Genomic DNA, 23,321 nt, shown 5'->3' with positions numbered 1-23,321 from the left:
AAGTGCAAATCAAGAGTGAAGGTATGTTTCTAAGACTTAGTACATTGTTTTGGAGACTAACGTATTGTGTCTAAGTGCTAGAAATAGGAAAAGACCAATTTGGAAAAGACTTGGCTGAGCAGCCAAGACTCTGCTCGGTCTAGGTGCACCGGACAGTGTCCGGTGCGCCAGGCTGGCGTCTGTCAACTGGCTGCTCTCGGGACTTCGACGGCGGTGTACGTCTATAAATCACCGGACTGTCCGGTGAGCCAACAGTCGGCCGGGCCAACGGTCGGCCGCGTAATCCGCGCGCGACGCGTGGCAGAGCCAACGGTCAGAAGGGGGCACCGGACTGTCCGGTGTGCACCGAACAGTGTCCGGTGTGCCAACGGCTCTGAATCTTCAACGGTCGGCTTCGCCAAAGAAGGAAAGAAATCCGCACCGGACAGTGTCCGGTGGTGCACCGGACTGTCCGATGCGCCAGTCGACAGAAGGCAAGAAATGCCTTCCTGGAATGCTCTCAACGGCTCCTAGCTGCCTTGGGGCTATAAAAGGGACCCCTAGGCGCATGGAGGAGTACACCAAGCATTCTCTAAGCATTCCTAAGCACCAAGACTCCAATTCCGCGTATTCGATTCTTTGTGATAGCAACTAGAGCTCCATTTGAGTAGAGAACTCTTTGGGTTGAGTTGTGAGCTCGAGTTGTGACTTGTGTGCGTGTTCGTGCTCTGATTTTGTGTCTTGTGTGCGTTGCTCATCCCAGCCTTACTTCCGTGCTTCTTTGTGAACATCAAATTGTAAGGGCGAGAGGCTCCAAGTTGTGGAGATTCCTCGCAAGCGGGATATAGTAAACAAAGCAAAACACCGTGGTATTCAAGTGGGTCTTTGGACCGCTTGAGAGGGGTTGATTGCAACCCTCGTCCGTTGGGACGCCACAATGTGGAGTAGGCAAGTGTTAGACTTGGCCGAACCACGGGATAAACCACTATGTCTATCTGTGTTGATCTTCTTGTGGTTATCGTGTCTTGCAAGAACTCCTCTGTAACACCCTGAATTTACGGGTATAAATTTTTTTCTCTAATATCCATCAAATTCAGGTGTTACTTTCTTGTTCCTCTTTCTTTTCTCTCCTTTATTTATTTATTTATTTCCAAGTTATAGGAAATTTTACTCCAGATCTAGCTATTAATAAAACCCTAAGGGAATAATGACTGATGCATCATGCCGAAATATATTTGTTTTTGTGTGATGTTTTGCTTTGGTGTGTATCCATTTAATATGTAGCTCATTCATTGTAAATAAATTTGATAGTAGGAAAATATAAAAGAGAAGAAATAGAAAATGAAGAACAATAATAGAAGGGAAAAACCTCCCTCAGCCCCGCGGCCTGCCTCGCGCGCGGCCCAGCTCCCGCTGCGGGCTTACCCCCCGCGCCCAGCCACCTCCCCGCGGCCCACCTAGCACACACGACTCATTTCCCCAAACCCTAGCGCCTCAGCACGCCTCCTACAGCAGCCGCAGCCGCGTCCAGCCGCCGGGAGCGCCCGCGCGCCAGAGCCACGCCCAGGGCAAGTCTTCTTCTCCAGACTCCAACCGTCCGAGTTCCCTTGCCCACGTCGCCCCAAAACAGGAATTGGCACTCCCGTTGCCTCGTCCCTCGCGTCCAGCTCCGCCAGAACCACCCACAACCGCGCCTCGCCCGTTCTCGCCCAGCTCCGGCCGCCCGCGCTGCGCATCAACATGCAGGGAGCCGTGCCACGCTGCTCCTCGTCGTGCCGCGCTGCATCCTCGTGGCTGCCTTGGCTGGGCGAGCATGCCCCTGCAGCCCCATCCCCGCGCTCCTCCTCAGTGCGCAGCGCGGCACCCCCGGCCGTGTCCTGGCCTCCCTTGCCGAGTTGTGTTGCCGCTGTAGCCTTTTCATCTTCTCCCTGCAAGCCTGAGCGCGCCACTGCGCTGGCCGACGATTCGCCCAACATCGGCCCCTCCCCAGGCGCAGTCTCCTGCACCGGTGAGCACCCTAGCGACCACGTCTCGTCTCGCTCCTCCCTGCTCCCTGCAACGCAGACCGCGTGGAGCACTGGAGCCCCCAGCCCCCACGCGTGCGTGTATTCTTGCCCAGCCAGCCATCTCTCCAAGCACCGTGAACAGAGGAGAGAGAGAAAAACAACCGCTCATGTGAGGTGTTGAGGAAGATGGAACCAAGGTAGGCCTCACGTTTGTTTTTCTTTCACGTGACCAGTACAGCGCGTAGCATGTTTGGAATTGCTTACCCTCCAAACGTGGCCATGTGACAGTGTCTCATTGGTCTGCAAGACCTTCTGTGGCCATGTACTCTATAGTCCTCTGCGTGGCCCCGACGCAACAGCAATCTTGCCGTTCTCATGCCTCGCCGTTGACTAGTCTGGTCGTCCGCTGTCGTTGCGAGGTGAGCATCGTCTACACATTGGTAACTTTGTTTCACTATGTCACGCATTTTAAATAATTAATTATATTTTTGTTTAACTAACCTTAGTCAATTATACTTTTCAATTAAACTAATTTATAGTAGTTAACTTACGCTTTATAAATCCATGTCGACGTAATTAATAGTAACTCAAATGTGTTGCCCTAATATTTGTTTAATATAAATGTGACGACTATTTAGTTTCATCGTGTTTCGCGCGCGTTGTTCGCGTATGTCACGCGTGCTGTTCATGTGTCGTCGTTCGCGCGAGTCGTTATTCACGCGCTTTAATAAAATCATTTCTCCATAGAGCTCATGTTAAATAATTAGTTAATTGTTTAGTTGTTGGTTATTAAAATAATAATTCCATCGAGTCTGATTTATAATTCTAATCATGCATTAGTAGATATGATTAGTATTAAATCAACTATTTTGCTCTAATGTTTGTTTAATATAAATGCGACGTCTACGTAGTTTTTCTCGCGTATCGCGCACGGTTTCACACATGGTTACGTGTTGATTTGTGCGTCATTCGCGCGTGCTGTTCGCACGCGTTGTCACGCGCCTTTCGCGTGTGTCGCTCGTCTCGCCACGCGTTGCTCACGTGTATCTCGTGTGTCGATCACGTGGGTCGCGCGGCGTCAGCGCGTGATAATAAATTGTTTTTCGCTTATAAACACTCATATTAATAAGGTTAATTCGTCAAATCATATATGTTAGATAATTAACTTAAGGCTCACTCGATTAATATTTATTAGATTAATATTCTAATTAGATTAAATGTGTAGTGTTCAACTTGGGCTTTTATAATAAATATTAACATGGATAATATTAATTTAACTACTTTCTATTTATTTAACATTCGTTTAGTATAAACATGTCACCTATTCAGTTATTCTTGTCTGTCGCGGGTGCTGTTCCGCGCACGGTGGCATGCTGCTTCGCGCGTCGTGCACGTGCTGTCTGCGCGTTGTTCGTGCGTGATGTGTCCGTGGTCGCGTGCTGATTCGTGCGCGTTCGCGCTCGTCGCGCGCGCTGTTTCGTGTGTCATCAGGGTGCTATGTCGCGCGTGTCCGTGCGTCGTTTGCACGCTGTCGTGCTGTTTCACGCGTCATAAATTCGTCTCGCTTAGAATCTCCCATTTTATTTAAATTACTTAATTAACTGACATTGTTGATATAGAACATTAATCGAACTAACTGATGTATAATATTTATATTTGACAATGTCGAATTAGATATTATGATTAATACTCGTGTAGTGTGGACGCGATAACCTCTCGACCGTAGCCTCGACCGTCGCGTTTCTTTGTCCTCGTGTGACCGTAGTAACACACTCTATTTTATTTTGTGTATTTTATTATGTTTTACTTGAATGGAGTAATGTTCTTATGCATATATATGGTTGTTTGTTTGTGGCTGTTTGTATTCGCTGTGCGTCGCGAATAGAGTGCGATCCATTTTTGAGCTTCGATGAATCGACGGTCAAGCTTCGGCGACCAAATGACCCAGTTCTTCGAGTTCTACAAAGTTGAAGACCCTGAGCATCTGTTTGGTGAAGTCAAGTGTCCTCTGACCCTATTATGTCACATTTACTTTATAATTCATCAACTCGCATACCATGATCAACCTAAGGATTGACTAGCTTTTTATTTACCTTGTCCTTGGTTACCTTTTGGGTTACTATGGTTAGCTTCATGCTAGCGCTTTACTTTAATCAATGAACATGATGAGATACAATGATGGTACTATGATTTTATTCTGGATATGATGATATACTTGTGACATTTAAGGGGACTCGAGCTGTTTCTCGAGTGCCTCTCCGTAAGGACCTGTTCGTTGGATGACCGCCCGGGAAAACAGTGCAACCATGAGGGTGGAGTGGGACGCCTTTAGCTGAGTAATTAGAGGAACTGGGGTGTAGTTCGCTTTGCCGTTGTGCCGTTAATGGGGCTCGGTGTATGCGGCTCGCTCTGCTAAGGTTGGTTCGCCCCTTGGGGAGGAGTGCGGTGCATTTAGGAAACCTAACGGGCGGCTATAGCCCCTGGAAATCTTTGTAAAGGCTATGTAGTGAGACCCTGCCTATTCACCTTGGTAGTGTTTAAGGGTTTGATCGGCCCGAGGCAAGAGGGAATCACGGCTTGTGGGTAAAGTGCGCAACCTCTGCAAAGTGTTATGAAACTGATATATCAGCCGTGCTCGCGGTTATGAGCGGCCAAGGGAGCTCCATTGATTAGAGATACTTGATCAGATATGTTCGGATTTCAGGTGGCAATGAGGTTGATGGTTCTTGGTATTGACTCTGGTAATGGTAAGTGGTACTCTTTCCGTTTGGAAAGGAGTACGTTTGGGTTAATAACGTGGGTTAAATCTAAAACTTGGCTTTCTCTACTAGTAATAATAATCTGACCAACTAAAAGCAACTGCTTGACTTACCCCCACATAAAGCTAGTCCACTATAGCCAAACAGGATACTTGCTGAGTATGTTGATGTGTACTCACCCTTGCTCTACACACCAAACCGCCCCCCATCCCCAGGTTGTCAGCATTGCAACCACTGCTCAGGAGAAGATGAAGCCGTGGAAGGAGACTTCCAGGAGTTCCAAGATTACGACGAGTTCTAGGCGTGGGTTAGCGGTAACCCCCAGTCGGCTGCCTGTGAAGGCCGTGTGTATCTACGTTTCGTTTTCGCACTTTGATTATTGTAAAGACTATGTGGATGTCTCAGACATATGATGTAATCGACTATTATTCCTCTTTTATGTTATTATTTGAGCACTGTGTGATGATGTCCAGTTATGTAACTGTTGTGTACGTGAATTGTTGATCCTGACACGTACATAGTTCGCATTCGGTTTGCCTTCTAAAACCGGGTGTGACATAAGTGGTATCAAAGCCGTGCTGACTGTAGGACCGCTAACCTAGAGTAGAATGGTCGTTCTAAGGATTATATACCCTTATTCTCACCTTGACTTTGATATCCCTTCAAAAGTTGGTCATATCGACCAAACCTATGTTTTACTATATATTATACCTTGCTGAAAATTGTGTTATATTCTAATCCTTCATTTATTTATGGTTTATTTGCTGGTCATATTAGTTCTGTTCTCACTCTTATGCTCGCGACATCTTTGAAGATGCCCCCTGACCATAACTTTTTGTCTGTTGGGATTTTCTCCTCTTCCATCACTAAATTGCTACCCTTTGACTATCTTTGTCCTCTTAGTATTGACATGCTTGTACTCCTAGTTTCTTTAGTACTTTTGTTTCAAACCCTTACATCTGAATTTCTCCTGCCTACTTAAACACTCTAGTTTATATGTCCATGAACTTCTGGCCTTCCGAGATCCCTCCATGTTCCGCTGTTAAGTCATTATCCTCTACCTTTTTCTATTCCCATGTCTGAGTACGCTTGTATCATTGGAATCTTGCATACTCTTATTTTTATATATGCTACCTTTATATCCCAATGACTGTTCAAGACATTTAACATATCCTTGACCACCCTTGTTTCTTAATGATCCATGAGCGGTCATTCTACTTTGCATCTCCTTGTTGATCTTGTTGTCTCCTTGTAACTCCACTCGGTAATGAATCTTTACTTCGACCCTTCTGTTGGAACCTTACCTATCTTACCCTTGATTGTTTTCTCCACTTTGTCGTTTCGCGAGTCTTGCCTTAACTATATCCTTTGTTATACTTTTAATTATTATCATATGCACCCTTGACACCTCTATATCCTACATTGATGTTTGTCTCATACTCGCCCTTTAAAATCACCCCTCTTCCGTCTCATATCTTCTTTCTCTTGGTCGTATCCTCTTACTTGGCTCGCGAGTTTGTAACCTCATCCTTTGTTGTGCTTTTGTTTCTTATTGCCTTTACCCTTCTCATCTCTCAATCTTACCTTGGTGATTACGCTATGTTCGTTATCTAAAACCTCCAATCTCCCACCTTAGTTCAAGCGTGGTCTCTTACTTATCTCACCCGTGGTTATATCCTATACTTTACCACTTGCAAGACTTATCTTAAATCTATTCTTGGTGGTACCTAGATTCCTGGTTTTTTATTCACATTTACCTCTTCCTTTATTTCCTTGCCTATTATCACCTTTGACCCTTGACCTCTCTCCACATTTATCGTGATGTTTACCTATTTCTTAGCCTCACCTATTCTGTTTCAATCTGAGAGTGTTATTTTCCCTATCCTGCTCTTGTTCGTTTCCTTTCCCTTTGTCGCTTTGCAAGTCTTGTCTTACCTTAACTTCATCCTTTGTTGAGCTTTTGTTTGATATCATCCTTACCTTTGTAATCTGTAGATCTTGCCTTGATACTTATCTTAGGTCTGCTTGTTGAAATCCCCTCTTTTCTATCTCAATTCGAGAGATATGTTTTACTTATCTTACCCTTGACTATATCCTCTTCTTTACCGCGTGTAGGCCTAGACTTAACTCCATTCGTTATTGTATTTGTACCACTTGCTCTTCTATGCCTTTATCTTTTCTCTGACACCTTTGTCCGTTATCGCCTTTGGCCCTTGCGATATTTATGTCTTCTACCTAAATGCTTACCTTAAACTTATCCTTTAAATCCTCCCCTTTCTTTCAACCCAATTTGAGAGTTGCGAGTTACCTACCTCTCCCTTGATTTCTTTTCACTCATTGTTGCCTTACATGTTTTGTCCCAATTACATCACTTGTTGTGTTTTTATTTGCTATCACCACCCCCTTGTCATCCATCGATCTTGCCTTGATACTCATCTTTATTCTGGCTCTTCAAAATCTCCTCTCTTCTACCTCAATTGGAGAGTGGTCGTTTACCTATCTGGCCCTTGGACGTACCTCCTTATTTTTCAATTGCAGGTCTAGTCTTAACTCCATCCTTTGTGGTATTCATATTCTTGGTTCTTATGCACATTTACCTCCTCTCCTACATCCTTGTTCGTTATCACCTTTAAACCCTCGTGAAACCTATGCCCTTGCCCACATGCTTACTTTTGAACCTACCCTTTAAAGCCTCCTCTTTTCTGTCCCTGTTCGAGGGTAATGCCTCACCCACTTCACCATTGATTGCTCCCCCTTCTTTGACACCTTGCAAGTTTTGTCTGAAATACACCCCTTCATGAGTGTTTGTCTGTTATCACCTTAACCCTTGTCATTCCTCGATTTTTACCTTGATGCCTATCATGTATCCGTATTTTAAAGCCCCCTCTCCCGTTTCAGTTCAAGAGTGTTGTCTTACCCCTCCCCGCTCTTGTTCGTTCCCTATTCCTCTATCGTGTTGCAAGTCTTGTTTTAACTCGATCTGTTGGTGTGCTTTTCCTTGTTACCTCATGTACCTTTGTAATCACTGGATCTTTCCATGATGCTCATCTTACGCCTACCTTTTGGGATTATCATCTTTCCCATCTCGATTTGAGAATGGTGTTTACCTACCCTGCCCTTGGTGGCATTTTCTCCCTTGTCGATTCCAATCCTCGCTTTAGCTCCATCCTTTATTATGCTCATGCCCCTACCCTCCATGTCTTATTATTCCCCTTAGCTTTTGATGGCCTTAAAGTAGTTTCCCTTTTTAAGGAAAGACCACCATTTAATTAAAAGTTACGTATAGCAACGAGATGTTTGTTGTTGTATGCTTGTGCTGTTTGTCTTTGTGTTATGACTGATTTGCCTCTTTGTGATGGGTGTTGATGTATTATGGTCATTGGTCCGCAATGACATCAGTTTACTAGCTGAGTGCCATAGAGCTAAGTAGTTGGTGTTCCCCCTCTTTTCTCTTTAATCCATCTATACTTGCCTTTTCTATCTATACCCTTTCCTCTTGCACCTGTCCGGTTGGCATTGTCCAACCTCTCTTAATCAGTCAAGATCAGAGTCACCAGCATCTTCACCAAGCGCATATCAACACTCCTGTTAAGGGGGTTAGCTGCTAACCCTAATGAAGACAATGCGATCAACATCAACCAACAAGAATCAAGTGGCGCAATGGAAGCATGTGTGGGTCCTAACCCGTAGGTCCAAGAGATCCTCAAGAATTGCATCAATCGGTCCCAAGCATCTGAAGGCCAAAGCAACCAGTCCACAAGTTAATCTTGTAGAGAAGTCAACTCAAGAAAGGTGTGAACAACCAATGAACCAACCTTGTTTTCTTGCTAGCTTCTTCTTGAATCTCGGGGGCGAGATTCCTATTAAGAGGGTTAGATCTGTAACACCCTGAATTTGCGGGTATAAATTTTTTTTCTCTAATATCCATCAAATTCAGGTGTTACTTTCTTGTTCCTCTTTCTTTTCTCTCCTTTATTTATTTATTTATTTCCAAGTTATAGGAAATTTTACTCCAGATCTAGCTATTAATAAAACCCTAAGGGAATAATGACTGATGCATCATGCCGAAATATATTTGTTTTTGTGTGATGTTTTGCTTTGGTGTGTATCCATTTAATATGTAGCTCATTCATTGTAAATAAATTTGATAGTAGGAAAATATAAAAGAGAAGAAATAGAAAATGAAGAACAATAATAGAAGGGAAAAACCTCCCTCAGCCCCGCGGCCTGCCTCGCACGCGGCCTAGCTCCAGCTGCGGGCTTGCCCCCGCGCCCAGCCACCTCCCCGCGGCCCACCTAGCACACGCGGCTCATTTCCCCAAACCCTAGTGCCTCAGCACGCCTCCTACAGCAGCCGCAGCCGCGTCCAGCCGTCGGGAGCGCCCGCGCGCCAGAGCCATGCCTAGGGCAAGTCTTCTTCTCCAGACTCCAACCGTCCGAGTTCCCTTGCCCATGTCGCCCCAAAACAGGAATTGGCACTCTCGTTGCCTCGTCCCTCGCGTCCAGCTCCGCCAGAACCACCCACAACCACGCCTCGCCCGTTCTCGCCCAGCTCCGGCCGCCAGCGCTGCGCATCACCATGCAGGGAGCCGTGCCGCGCTGCTCCTCGTCGTGCCGCGCTGCATCCTCGTGGCTGCCTTGGCTGGGCGAGCATGCCCCTGCAGCCCCATCCCCGCGCTCCTCCTCAGCGCGCAGCGCGGCACCCCCGGCCGTGTCCTGGCCTCCCTTGCCGAGTTGTGTTACCGCTGTGGCCTTTTCATCTTCTCCCTGCAAGCCTGAGCGCGCCACTGCGCTGGCCGACGATTCGCCCAGCATCGGCCCCTCCCCAGGCGCAGTCTCCTGCACCGGCGAGCACCCCAGCGACCACGCCTCGTCTCGCTCCTCTCTGCTCCCTGCAACGCAGACCGCGTGGAGCACTGGAGCCCCCAGCCCCCACGCGTGCGTGTATTCTTGCCCAGCCGGCCATCTCTCCAAGCGTCGTGAACAGAGGAGAGAGAGAAAAACAACCGCTCATGCGAGGTGTTGAGGAAGATGGAACCAAGGTAGGCCCCACGTTTGTTTTTCTTTCATGTGACCAGTACAGCACGTAGCATGTTTGGAATTGCTTACCCTCCAAACGTGGCCATGTGGCAGTGTCTCATTGGTCTGCAAGACCTTCTGTGGCCATGTACTCTATAGTCCTCTGCGTGGCCCCGGCGCAACAGCAATCTTGCCGTTCTCATGCCTCGCCGTTGACTAGTCTGGTCGTCCGCTGTCGTTGCGAGGTGAGCATCGTCTACACGTTGGTAACTTTGTTTCACTATGTCACGCATTTTAAATAATTAATTATATTTTTGTTTAACTAACGTTAGTCAATTATACTTTTCAATTAAACTAATTTATAGTAGTTAACTTATGCTTTATAAATCCATGTCGACGTAATTAATAGTAACTCAAATGTGTTGTCCTAATATTTGTTTAATATAAATGTGACGACTATTTAGTTTCATCGTGTTTCGCGCGCGTTGTTCGCGTATGTCACGCGTGCTGTTCATGTGTCGTCGTTCGCGCGAGTCGCTATTCACGCGCTTTAATAAAATCATTTCGCCATAGAGCTCATGTTAAATAATTAGTTAATTGTTTAGTTGTTGGTTATTAAAATAATAATTCCATCGAGTCTGATTTATAATTCTAATCATGCATTAGTAGATATGATTAGTATTAAATCAATTGTTTTGCTCTAATGTTTGTTTAATATAAATGCGACGTCTACGTAGTTTTTCTCGCGTATCGCGCACGGTTTCACACATGGTTACGTGTTGATTCGTGCGTCATTCACGCGTGCTGTTCGCACGCGTTGTCGCGTGCCGTTCACACGCATTGTCACGCGCCTTTCGCGTGTGTCGCTCGTCTCGCCACGCGTTGCTCACGTGTATCTCGTGTGTCGATCACGTGGGTCGCGCGGCGTCTGCGCGTGATAATAAATTGTTTTTCGCTTATAAACACTCATATTAATAAGGTTAATTCGTCAAGTCATATATGTTAGATAATTAACTTAAGGCTCACTCGATTAATATTTATTAGATTAATATTCTAATTAGATTAAATGTGTAGTGTTCAACTTGGGCTTTTATAATAAATATTAACATGGATAATATTAATTTAACTACTTTCTATTTATTTAACATTCGTTTAGTATAAACATGTCACCTGTTCAGTTATTCTTGTCTGTCGCGGGTGCTGTTCCGCGCACGGTGGCATGCTGCTTCGCGCGTCGTGCACGTGATGTCTGCGCGTTGTTCGTGCGTGATGTGTTCGTGGTCGCGTGCTGATTCGTGCGCGTTCGCGCTCGTCGCGCGCGCTGTTTCGTGTGTCATCAGCGTGCTATGTCGCGCGTGTCCGTGCGTCATTTGCACGCTGTCGTGCTGTTTGACGCGTCATAAATTCGTCTCGCTTAGAATCTCCCATTTTATTTAAATTACTTAATTAACTGACATTGTTGGTATAACACATTAATCGAACTAACTGATGTATAATATTTATATTTGACAATGTCGAATTAGATATTATGATTAATACTCGTGTAGTATGGACGCGATAACCTCTTGACCGTATCCTCGACCGTCGCGTTTCTTTGTCCTCGTGTGACCGTAGTAACACACTCTATTTTATTTTGTGTATTTTATTATGTTTTACTTGAATGGAGTAATGTTCTTATGCATATATATGGTTGTTTGTTTGTGGTTGTTTGTATTCGCTGTGCGCCGCGAATAGAGTGCGATCCATTTCTGAGCTTCAATGAATCGACGGTCAAGCTTCGGCGACCAAATGACCCAGTTCTTCGAGTTCTACAAAGTTGAAGACCCTGAGCATCTGTTTGGTGAAGGCAAGTGTCCTCTGACCTATTATGTCCCATTTACTTTATAATTCATGAACCCGCATACCATGATCAACCTAAGGATTGACTAGCTTTTTATTTACCTTGTCCTTGGTTACCTTTTGGGTTACTATGGTTAGCTTCATGCTAGCGCTTTACTTTAATCAATGAACATGATGAGATACAATGATGATACTATGATTTTGTTCTGGATATGATGATATACTTGTGACATTTAAGGGGACTCGAGCTATTTCTCGAGTGCCTCTTCGTAAGGACCTGTTCGTTGGATGAACGCCCGGGAAAACAGTGCAACCATGAGGGTGGAGTGGGACGCCCTTAGCTGAGTAATTAGAGGAACTGGGGTGTAGTTCGCTTTGTCGTCATGCCGTTAATGGGGCTCGGTGTATGCGGCTCGCTCTGCCAAGGTTGGTTCGCCCCTTGGGGAGGAGTGCGGTGCATTTAGGAAACCTAACGGGCGGCTATAGCCCCAGGAAATCTTTGTAAAGGCTACGTAGTGAGACCCTGCCTATTCACCTTGGTAGTGTTTAAGGGTTTGATCGGCCCGAGGCAAGAGGGAATCATGGCTTGTGGGTAAAGTGCGCAACCTCTGCAGAGTGTTATGAAACTGATATATCAGCCGTGCTCGCGGTTATGAGCGGCCAAGGGTGCTCCATTGATTAGATATACTTGATCAGAGATGTTCGGATTTCAGGTGGCAATGAGGTTGATGGTTCTTGGTATTGACTCTGGTAATGGTAAGTGGTACTCTTTCCGTTTGGAAAGGAGTACGTTTGGGTTAATAACGTGGGTTAAATCTAAAACTTGGCTTTCTCTACTAGTAATAATAATCTGACCAACTAAAAGCAACTGCTTGACTTACCCCCACATAAAGCTAGTCCACTACAGCCAAACAGGATACTTGCTGAGTATGTTGATGTGTACTCACCCTTGCTCTACACACCAAACCCCCCATCCCCAGGTTGTCAGCATTGCAACCACTGCTCAGGAGAAGATGAAGTCGTGGAAGGAGACTTCCAGGAGTTCCAAGATTACGACGAGTTATAGGCGTGGGTTAGCGGTAACCCCCAGTCGGCTGCCTGTGAAGGCCGCGTGTATCTACGTTTCGTTTTCGCACTTTGATTATTGTAAAGACTATGTGGATGTCTCAGACATATGATGTAATCGACTATTATTCCTCTTTTATGTTATTATTTGCGCATTGTGTGATGATGTCCAGTTATGTAACTGCTGTGTACTTGAATTGCTGATCCTGACACGTACATGGTTCGCATTCGGTTTGCCTTCTAAAACCAGGTGTGACATCCTCTCTAGCCACTTGGCTTTGTTGTGCTAACTCCTAATCAAGTTTTGTGGCATTAAGTTTCAAGTTTTACAGGATCACCTATTCACCCTCCTAGGTGCTCTCAATGCTGCCGAAATTTTTTTGGTCCTGCTAGCTTGCTGTGGGTTTAGAACCTATCCTTGCCTATACATATAGGACCTAAACCCTTAACGAAGTTGAATAATGTTTTCACGATATGGTTCAGTTTAACAGTCTCATGCATGACTAACGATCGTGCATGGATGTACAATGGCTGGAGTAGAAATGGACGTCATTCTGATGATTGGGTAGCCAAAACCAAAGATTTTGTGGACCACATATTCTCCTTGTCCTTAACCGGCACTGTTAGATGCCCTTGTAGGTGGCGCAAAAACTAGTATGAGAGGAGACGGAGTCGATGTGCACTAATAGTTCCTGCTGTTGAATCTAGCCCTGCAAACTCATGGTAGAGACTGTGTCGATTCCAGACCACGTTACTGAAGACAGAGACAAGGCTAACATGAGTTGTTCAGTTGGTTCTAGCACTCCTTTTGTCCCCTCATCTAGAGTGAGCAAATCCCATACTTCCTCAATAGCATGAAGTTGAATTGTGCTGGCACACTTGTGCCCTTAGAACCACTTCTCTACACAGTGATCACATAATCCACACGCGTGATGATAACTCTTCAATGACATCAGTCGATCAGCAGCAGATGCATTTCAATTGTTGTTTGCATGTGACTTATCGTTGGTGAAGTAAATGAGTGACGGCTAAGAGGAGGTGAATTAGTACTTCTAAAACTTTCATTAAACTAGGCCACAAATAAATCTCTAGAGCAAAACTGATGCAAATAATCAAACTAAAATTTGCAAACTAGGTTTTGTCTAAGTGTTGCTATCTCTACTGCAATGTCTAAGTTTCAATCTAAACAATATATGTATAAATACAAGATTGAAACTTAAATGCTTAATTTAAATGCGGAAGCTAAAGAGCAAGGTAGAGATGTGAGAGCACCTAGAGGGGGGTGAATAGGTGATCCTGTAAAACTTAAAACTTAATGCCACAAAAACTTGGTTAAGCGTTAGCACAATAATACCAAGTGGCTATAGAGGAGTCTTAGCAAAACACAACAACCACAAGAAGATCACACAGATAGACAGAGGGGTTTATCCCGTGGTTCGGCCAAGTCCAACACTTGCCTACTTCCACGTTGTGGCGTCCCAATGGACGAGGGTTGCAATCAACCCCTCTCAAGCGGTCCGAAGACCAACTTGAATACCACGGTGTTTTGCTTTTCTTTTCTATATCCCGTTCGCGAGGAATCTCCACAACTTGGAGTCTCTCGTCCTTACAAAGATGTTCACAAAGAAGCACGGAGTAAGGGAGGGATTAGCAACTCACACAAGACACAAAGATCACAGCAAATACGCACACACAAGACTCAGACTTGAGCTCAAGAGACTAGCACACTAGAACGGAGCTCAAATCACTAGAATGTTGAACAAGTGCGCAAGAATGGAGTGTGAGTGATCCACAATGCTCAAGGGATGCTTGGTGTCTTCCTCCATGCGCCTAGGGGTACCTTTTATAGCCCCAAGGTAGCTAGGAGCCGTTTGGAGCAATCCAGGAAGGCAATTCCTGCCTTCTGTCGCTTGGCGCACCGGACAGTCCGGTGCGGATTTCTTTCCTTCTTTGGCAAAGCCGACCGTTGGCAGCCTTGGAGCCGTTGGCGCACCGGACACTGTCCGGTGCACACCGGACACTGTCCGGTGCACACCGGACAGTCCGGTGCCCCCTTCTAGCCGTTGGCTCGGCCACGTGTCCCGCGCGGATCGCGCGGCCGACCGTTGGCTCACCGGACAGTCCGGTGCACACCGGACAGTCCGGTGAATTTTAGCCGTACGCCGTTAATTACTTCCCGAGAGCGGCAAGTTCGCCTGAGCCAGCCTGGCGCACCGGACACTGTCCGGTGCACCCAGACTGAGCAGAGTCTTGGCTGCTCGAGCCAAGACATTTCCAATTGTTCTTTTCCTGTTTCCAGCACTTAGACACAATACATTAGTCTCTAAAACAATGTACTAAGTCTGAGAAACATACCTTTGTATTCGATTTGTACTTTGTCCACCATTTAACACTTAGGCACTTGTGTTGGACACTAAATCACCAAAATACTTAGAAATGGCCCAAAGACACATTTCCCTTTCAATCTCCCCCTTTTTGGTGATTTATGCCAACACAACATAAAGCAAGTAGAACAAGTGCAAAATCAATTCAAATAAGAATTCAAAATTGTTTTGATTCAAATTTGACATATATGGATCACTCCTTGCCACCACTTGGTTTGTTTTTGCAATTCAAACTCTCTAAGTCAAACACACTTGTAGAGACATAAAGAGAGTTGTTCCAATAGGAATTGATCAAAGATTTCAAAAACTCCCCCTTTTTTCATAATGAAGCCTTCTCCCCACAAGAGATCAATTTTTGACAATAAGAGGCAAACAAGAGTATTTTGACAAAACAAAAACTCTAACTCTACTATTTTCAAAGTTTCTCAAGTGGTAGCTTTTGACAAAACAAAAACTCTAACTCTACTATTTTCAAAGTTTCTCAAGTGGTAGCTGATCCATTTCTTGCTTTGGCCTTGTTTTCTCCCCCTTTGGCATCAAGCACCAAAACGAGATCAATCTTGGCCCTTTAAACCCATTGCCTCACCAAAATCTTCAACTAAGAGTAAAAGGCAATAAGATCATAAATATGAACTTGGAGTATGTTACCCTCTCATCGGAGTGCAGTGGAAGTCTTGCATGGTCCAAGTCCACCTTTTCCCTTTCAATTCACCTTTGAGACTAAATCAAGCAAACTCAAGCACATGGTTAGTCCCAAAGGGTCAAGTTGTGACACATCTCCCCCTAAATATGTGCATCACTTGCAAAAGGACTTGTGAGGTCCGGGGAGTGCGTGTACAACTTGAGCACCATAAATAGACAACAAAATGTATAAGGAACATGATCAAAGCATAAAACACATGTATGCTACAAGTCAATCCAAGTTCCGCGAATCTAAGACATTTAGCTCACTACGCAGCCTGCAAAAGGTCTTCTCATCTAGAGGCTTGGTAAAGATATCGGCTAGCTGGTTCTCGGTGCTAATATGAAACACTTCGATATCTCCCTTTTGCTGGTGGTCTCTCAAAAAGTGATGTCGGATGTCTATGTGTTTTGTGCGGCTGTGTTCAACAGGATTTTCCGCCATGCGGATGGCACTCTCATTATCACATAGGAGTGGGACTTGGCTCAGATTGTAGCCAAAGTCCCGGAGGGTTTGCCTCATCCAAAGTAGTTGCGCGCAACACTGTCCTGCGGCAACATACTCAGCCTCAGCGGTGGATAGGGCAACGGAGGTTTGTTTCTTAGAATTCCATGACACCAGGGACCTTCCTAAGAATTGGCACGTCCCCGATGTACTCTTCCTATCAACCTTACATCCAGCATAGTCGGAATCTGAATATCCAATCAAGTCAAAGGTAGACCCCTTTGGATACCAGAGCCCGAAGCAAGGCGTAGCAACTAAATATCTAAGGATTCGCTTCACCGCCACTAAGTGACACTCCTTAGGATCGGATTGAAATCTAGCACACATGCATACGCTAAGCATAATATCCGGTCTACTAGCACATAAATAAAGTAAAGACCCTATCATTGACCGGTATGCCTTTTGATCAACAGACTTACCTCCTTTGTTGAGATCGGTGTGTCCGTCGGTCCCCATCGGAGTCTTTGCGGGCTTGGCGTCCTTCATCCCAAACCGCTTCAGCAAGTCTTGCGTGTACTTCATTTGAGAGATGAAGGTGCCGTCCTTGAGTTGCTTCACTTGGAACCCAAGGAAGTAGTTCAACTCGCCCATCATCAACATCTCGAATTTCTGCGTCATCACCCTGCTAAACTCTTCACAAGACTTTTTATTAGTAGAACCAAATATTATGTCATCGACATAAATTTGGCACACAAAAAGATCACCGTCACAAGTCTTAGTGAAGAGAGTTGGATCAGCTTTCCCAACCTTGAAAGCATTAGCAATTAGAAAGTCTCTAAGGCATTCATACCATGCTCTTGGGTCTTGCTTAAGTCCATAGAGCGCCTTAGAGAGCTTACACACGTGGTCGGGGTACCGTTCATCCTCGAAGCCAGGGGGTTGCTCTACGTACACCTCCTCCTTGATTGGCCCGTTGAGGAAAGCGCTCTTCACATCCATTTGGAACAACCTGAAAGAATGGTGAGCGGCATATGCTAGCAAAATACGAATGGACTCTAGCCTAGCCACGGGAGCAAAAGTCTCCTCAAAGTCCAAACCTGCGACTTGGGCATAACCTTTTGCCACAAGTCGAGCCTTGTTCCTTGTCACCACTCCGTGCTCGTCTTGTTTGTTGCGGAACACCCACTTGGTTCCCACAACATTTTGCTTAGGACGAGGCACCAGTGTCCAAACTTCATTCCTCTTGAAGTTGTTGAGCTCCTCTTGCATGGCCAACACCCAGTCCAGATCTAGCAAGGCCTCCTCTACCCTGAAAGGCTCAATAGAAGAGACAAAGGAGTAATGCTCACAAAAATTAACTAATCGAGACCGAGTAGTTACTCCCTTGCTAATGTCACCCAATATTTGGTCGACGGGATGATCCCTTTGAATCGTTGCTCGAACTTGGGATGGAGGTGCCGGTTGTGCTTCTTCCTCCATCACTTGATCATCTTGTGCTCCCCCTTGATCATATGCCTCCTCTTGATGAACCTGTTCATCGTCTTGAGTTGGGGGATGCACCATTGTTGAGGAAGAAGGTTGATCTTGCTCCTTTTGTTCCTGTGGTCGTACATCACCAATCGCCATGGTTCGTATAGCGGCCGTCGGAACATCTTCTTCATCTACATCATCAAGATCAACAACTTGCTCTCTTGGAGAGCCATTAGTCTCATCAAATACAACGTCGCTAGAGACTTCAACCAAACCCGATGATTTGTTGAAGACCCTATACGCCTTTGTATTTGAATCATAACCTAACAAAAAAACCCTTCTACAGCTTTGGGAGCAAACTTGGAATTTCTACCCTTATTCACTAGAATGTAGCATTTGCTCCCAAATACACGAAAGTAAGATACATTGGGTTTGTTACCGGTTAGAAGCTCATACGAAGTCTTCTTGAGGAGGCGGTGAAGGTAGACCCGGTTGATGGCGTGGCAAGCCGTGTTCACAGCTTCTGACCAAAAGCGCTCGGGGGTCTTGAACTCTCCAAGCATCGTCCTCGCCATATCGATAAGTGTCCTGTTCTTCCTCTCTACTACACCATTTTGCTGTGGTGTGTAGGGAGCGGAGAACTCGTGCTTGATCCCTTCCTCCTCAAGGTACTCCTCCACTTGAAGGTTCTTGAACTCGGACCCATTGTCGCTCCTTATCTTCTTCACCTTGAGCTCAAACTCGTTTTGAGCTCTCCTTAGAAAGCGCTTGAGGGTCCCTTGGGTTTCAGACTTATCCTGCAAAAAGAACACCCAAGTGAAGCGGGAAAAGTCATCAACAATAACTAAACCATACTTACTTCCTCCTATGCTTAGATAGGCGACAAGTCCGAAGAGGTCCATATGTAGCAGCTCCAGGGGTCTTGATGTGGTCATCACATTCTTGCTGTGATGCGCTCCTCCCACTTGTTTACCTGCTTGACAAGCTGCACAAGGTCTATCTTTTTCGAAATGCACGTTAGTTAAACCTATCACGTGTTCTCCCTTTAGAAGCTTGTGAAGGTTCTTCATCCCCACATGTGCTAAGCGGCGATGCCACAGCCAGCCCATGCTAGTCTTAGCAATTAAGCATGCATCTAGACCGGCCTCTTCTTTTGCAAAATCAACTAAGTAAAGTTTGCCGTCTAGTACACCCTTAAAAGCTAGTGAACCATCACACCTTCTAAAGACGGACACATCTACATTAGTGAATAGACAGTTATATCCCATATTGCATAATTGACTAACAGATAACAAATTATATCCAAGAGACTCAACTAAAAACACATTAGAAATAGAGTGCTCATTTGAGATTGCAATCTTGCCTAAGCCTTTCACCTTGCCTTGGTTCCCATCACCGAATACGATTGAATCTTGGGGATCCTTGTTCTTGACGTAGGAGGTGAACATCTTCTTCTCCCCCGTCATGTGGTTTGTGCATCCGCTGTCGATAATCCAGCTTGAACCCCCGGATGCATAAACCTGCAAGGCAAATTTAGGCTTGGGTCTTAGGTACCCAACTCTTGTTGGGTCCTACAAGGTTAGTCACAATGGTTTTAGGGACCCAAATGCAAGTTTTATCTCCCTTGCATCTTGCCCCTAATTTCCTAGCAATTACCTTCCTATCCTTTCTACAAATGGCAAATGAAGCATTGCAAGCATGATATATTGTAGAAGGTTCATTAATTTTCCTAGGAACATTAACACCATTTCTCCTAGGCATGTGATTAATAGCATTTCTCCTAGCTAAATTTCTACCATGCATATAGGAAGAACTAGAAGCAAACATAGCATATGAATCATAAGCATGTGAATCAAAAGCATCATAACTTCTACTTGCATTCCTAGAATGTCTCCTATCATGATACATAAAGGCATGATTCCTTTTGGCACTACTAGCCATATGGGCTTTCCCTTTCTCCTTGGCGGGGATGGGAGCCTTATGGCTTGTTAAGTTCTTGGCTTCCCTCTTGAAACCAAGTCCATCCTTAATTGAGGGGTGTCTACCAATCGTGTAGGCATCCCTTGCAAATTTTAACTTATCAAATTCGCTTTTGCTAGTCTTAAGTTGGGCATTAAGACTAGCCACTTCATCATTCAATTTAGAAATTGAAACTAGGTGTTCACTACAAGCATCAACATTAAAATCTTTACACCTAGTGCAAACTACAACATGTTCTACACAAGATGTTGATTTATTAGCTATTTCTAACTTAGCATTCAAGTCATCGTTTATGCTCTTTAAACTAGAAATAGAGTCATGGCATGTAGACAATTCACAAGAAAGCATTTCATTCCTCTTTATTTCTAAAGCAAGGGATTTTTGAGCTTCTACAAACGTATCATGTTCATCATATAAGAGATCCTATTGCTTTTCTAGCAATCTATTCTTATCATTCAAAGCATCAATCAATTCATTTATTTTATCCACCTTGGTTCTATCTAGACCCTTGAATAAACATGAATAATCTATTTCATCATCATCACTAGACTCATCCTCACTTGAAGAAGCATATATAAGTACTAGTGTTACGAGCGCTTACTTTCTTTTCCCTCGCCATGAGGCAAGTGTGATGCTCGTTGGGGAAGAGGGATGACTTGTTGAAGGCAGTGGCGACGAGTCCTTCGTTGTCGGAGTCGGACGACGAACAATCCGAGTCCCACTCCTTGCCAAGATGTGCCTCGCCTTTTGTCTTCTTATAGTTCTTCTTCTTCTCCCTCTTGTTCCTGTTCACTATCATTGTCGGGACAGTTAGCAATAAAATGACCAACCTTACCACATTTGAAGCATGAGCGCTTCCCCTTTGTCTTGGTCTTGCTTGGCTGCCCCTTGCGACCCTTTAGCGCCTGTTGGGGACCTTCGGCTTCCGAAGCTCCTCAAAAACATGATTTGACAATGTTTTCCAAGTATGCGAGCAGGTATCTTCGGAATCAGGTTGCGGATACACAAGAGTATGGTCAAGACGAAGCTTGACTGGAATGGAAGACGATCATGACGAAGGATAAGGCGATCACGAAGCTATGTGCAGAAAAGCTTCGGCATGACAGCAGAAAAGGGGAACCGACTTAAAGATGAAAATCTAAATTAGACCTCGAAGAATTACTATAGAGTTATTGATAAATGTAAAGGACATTGATGTAATTTTACACGGGCTGTGTCCCGTGCCTATAAATAGATGAACAGTACTCTCGTACTGTTCACGCTGACTGGGCATTAGCATCACGCTTGTACTCTTACTTTCCTTCAAGCTGAAGGTACATTTGTAATTTGTTGTTGTTTATATAAATAAAATAAATAAAATAAATTAATTATAATGTTCAAAATAATTATGTTATTTTCTGTGTTCTATGTATAAATCTCTCTTATCTTTTATTATGATTATGAAGGTGAGACCTTCATAACCTTCGTCCGAAATCCATTATATCCAAAGGGAAATAATGCTTCGAAGGACGAAGGGCTTTGATATTTAACATTTTATGTTGTCTTGTTCTTAATTCATAGCATTTAAGAACAAGTCCCCAACATTGGCGCCCACCTCCGGTGAACTCACTTCCATTTCTTGAGCTTTGAACATCTTCGGCAAGCATCACCTTCGTCATGCCGCCGAAAAAAGCTTCAGCGACAGGGGCTGCCACTCTGCAGCCGCTGGACCCCAATCAGGACGTCCTTTCTCTTAGGGAGGCCCGAAGCCAAAAGAGGAAGGCCACCAGTCCAACGCCTCCGGAGGACGACTTGGACCAGGAAATCCAAAACCTGGAGATGCTCCATCAACAGGTGCAACGAAAGAAGGAGAAGATGGCTCGTCTAGCTGACCTTCAGAGGCAGATAGATGAAGCTTCAGAAGAGGTTCGTCATCTTGCTCAAGATGACCAGAACCGAAGGCCTCCGCGCAGAGAGCTTCATCAGGAGGGCTTCTACAATGAGGACGACTGGTATGAAGATTTCCATCATGGAAATTTTGCTTTTGATGATGCTTCTCCCCTATCAACAGAATTACAGGCTACACCATGGCCCCAGTCTTACAAGCCACCCCAGCTTCCTATGTACGACGGTCATTCAGACCCGAAGCAATTCTTGATGAGCTATGAAGCAACCATATCTTCGTATGGTGGCAACACTACAGTCATGGCAAAGTCTTTTGTCATGGATGTCAAGAGTGTCGCTCAAACCTGGTACTCCTCTCTTCAGCCAGGAACAATCACCTCATGGCAGAAGCTGAAGGATATGTTGATAACCAGCTTCCAAGGGTTTCAGACGAAGCCGGTCACTGCTCAAGCTTTGTTCCAGTGCACCCAGGACCACGAAGAATACCTTCAGGCGTATGTCCGAAGGTTCCTGCGTCTGAGGGCACAGGCACCAACAGTGCCCAATGAAATTGTCATTGAGGCCATGATTAAGGGACTTCGGTCGGGACCTTCAGCGCAATACTTTGCCAGGAAGCCACCACAAACTTTGGAGAAGCTGCTCTAGAAGATGGACGAGTACATCCGAGCTGATAATGACTTCCGCCAAAGAAGGGAGGAGGCATTCAGGTTCTCTGAAATGACCAGGGGCTTCGGAGGAAGATTTCATCCGAGGCACGTCAGGTCAATTCATAACTCCACTCAGAATGATGATAAAGGGAGTCAACAACAAAGGCCACAATACTCCTCGCAAGCTTCGGGGTAGCAGCAAAGCTCTTTTCGGCTGCCAGCGCCAAGGGGCAGAGGCGCCAGGGGCTTCGGGGGAAGATTTGGGGGAAAATCTACTACATATTCTATGGTGAAGACAAGGGCCATACCACCAGGATGTGCCATGTTACCATCCAGAAGCAAAAGGAGATAGCAGAAGCTGCAGCACAACAGAGTCAGCCGAAGCAAGTCATGCACATTGCTTCGTACCATTCGCCTTACATCCCAGAATATGTGGGCAACCACCCTGCAGCTTATGTTGCTTCGGCAAGCCAACCCCAAGCATCTTGGCAACAGCCTCCACCGCCACCACCAACACAAAGAGGTCAGCAGCCAGAAGGGAGTCAACACACTCACCTTCAGCGGGACTTTAGAGAGGAATCCGAAGCTCGCACAGTCAATAGCACTGTGCCAGAGTCGAAGCACATTTACTGACAAATATCCTACCTCGACAGCAGTTTTCCACATTTTTACATTCAACATTACTTTCTTCTTAATAAGGAACAATTATGAAAAGTCCAAGTGTCTTTTATTGTTTTTCAATTTCTTGTAACAGTTTTGCTTTTTACCATAGTGAAAAATATATCTTCTCCATAGGCTTGAGGTGCCGAAGCAAAAGAATTTATGGGGGCACGAAGGACCTTCGAACTATCAAAAATTTATTCTAAGGAATGCAGTGCAATTTGTTCGAAGTAGTAAAAAGTCGTTCCTAAGGGAGCGCAGTGTAAGTTTTCTGAGCCTACAGCGAAAAATAAGCGCCGATTCCGCTGAAAGTAAAAGGCGAAGAAGCTCCTAAGGGAGGCTTACAGCGAAAAATAAACGTTGATTCCGCTGAAAGTAAAAGGCGAAGAAGCTCCTAAGGGAGGCTTACAGCGAAAAATAAACGCTGATTCCGCTGAAAGTAAAAGGCGAAGAAGCTCCTAAGGGAGGCTTACAGCGAAAAATAAACGCTGATTCCGCTGAAG

The 23,321-nt window shown here is 45.1% G+C and overlaps 1 long non-coding RNA gene across 1 annotated transcript; it reads left to right on the top strand.

Annotated features, from left to right (window-relative positions):
• The first annotated feature begins 1,262 nt into the window (after positions 1-1,262).
• LOC118472219 (uncharacterized) lies at positions 1,263-5,182 on the top strand. The gene is made up of 3 exons (XR_004850225.1): positions 1,263-2,182; positions 2,274-2,404; positions 3,871-5,182. It is a non-coding gene; the product is annotated as an uncharacterized lncRNA (long non-coding RNA).
• The last annotated feature ends 18,139 nt before the right edge of the window (positions 5,183-23,321 follow it).

The sequence above is a fragment of the Zea mays genome, chromosome 6 (genome assembly GCF_902167145.1).
Source record: "Zea mays cultivar B73 chromosome 6, Zm-B73-REFERENCE-NAM-5.0, whole genome shotgun sequence".
NCBI lineage: Eukaryota > Viridiplantae > Streptophyta > Magnoliopsida > Poales > Poaceae > Zea > Zea mays.
Note: the sequence above shows the minus strand (reverse complement) of the source record. Positions and strands in the feature narration are given on the sequence as shown.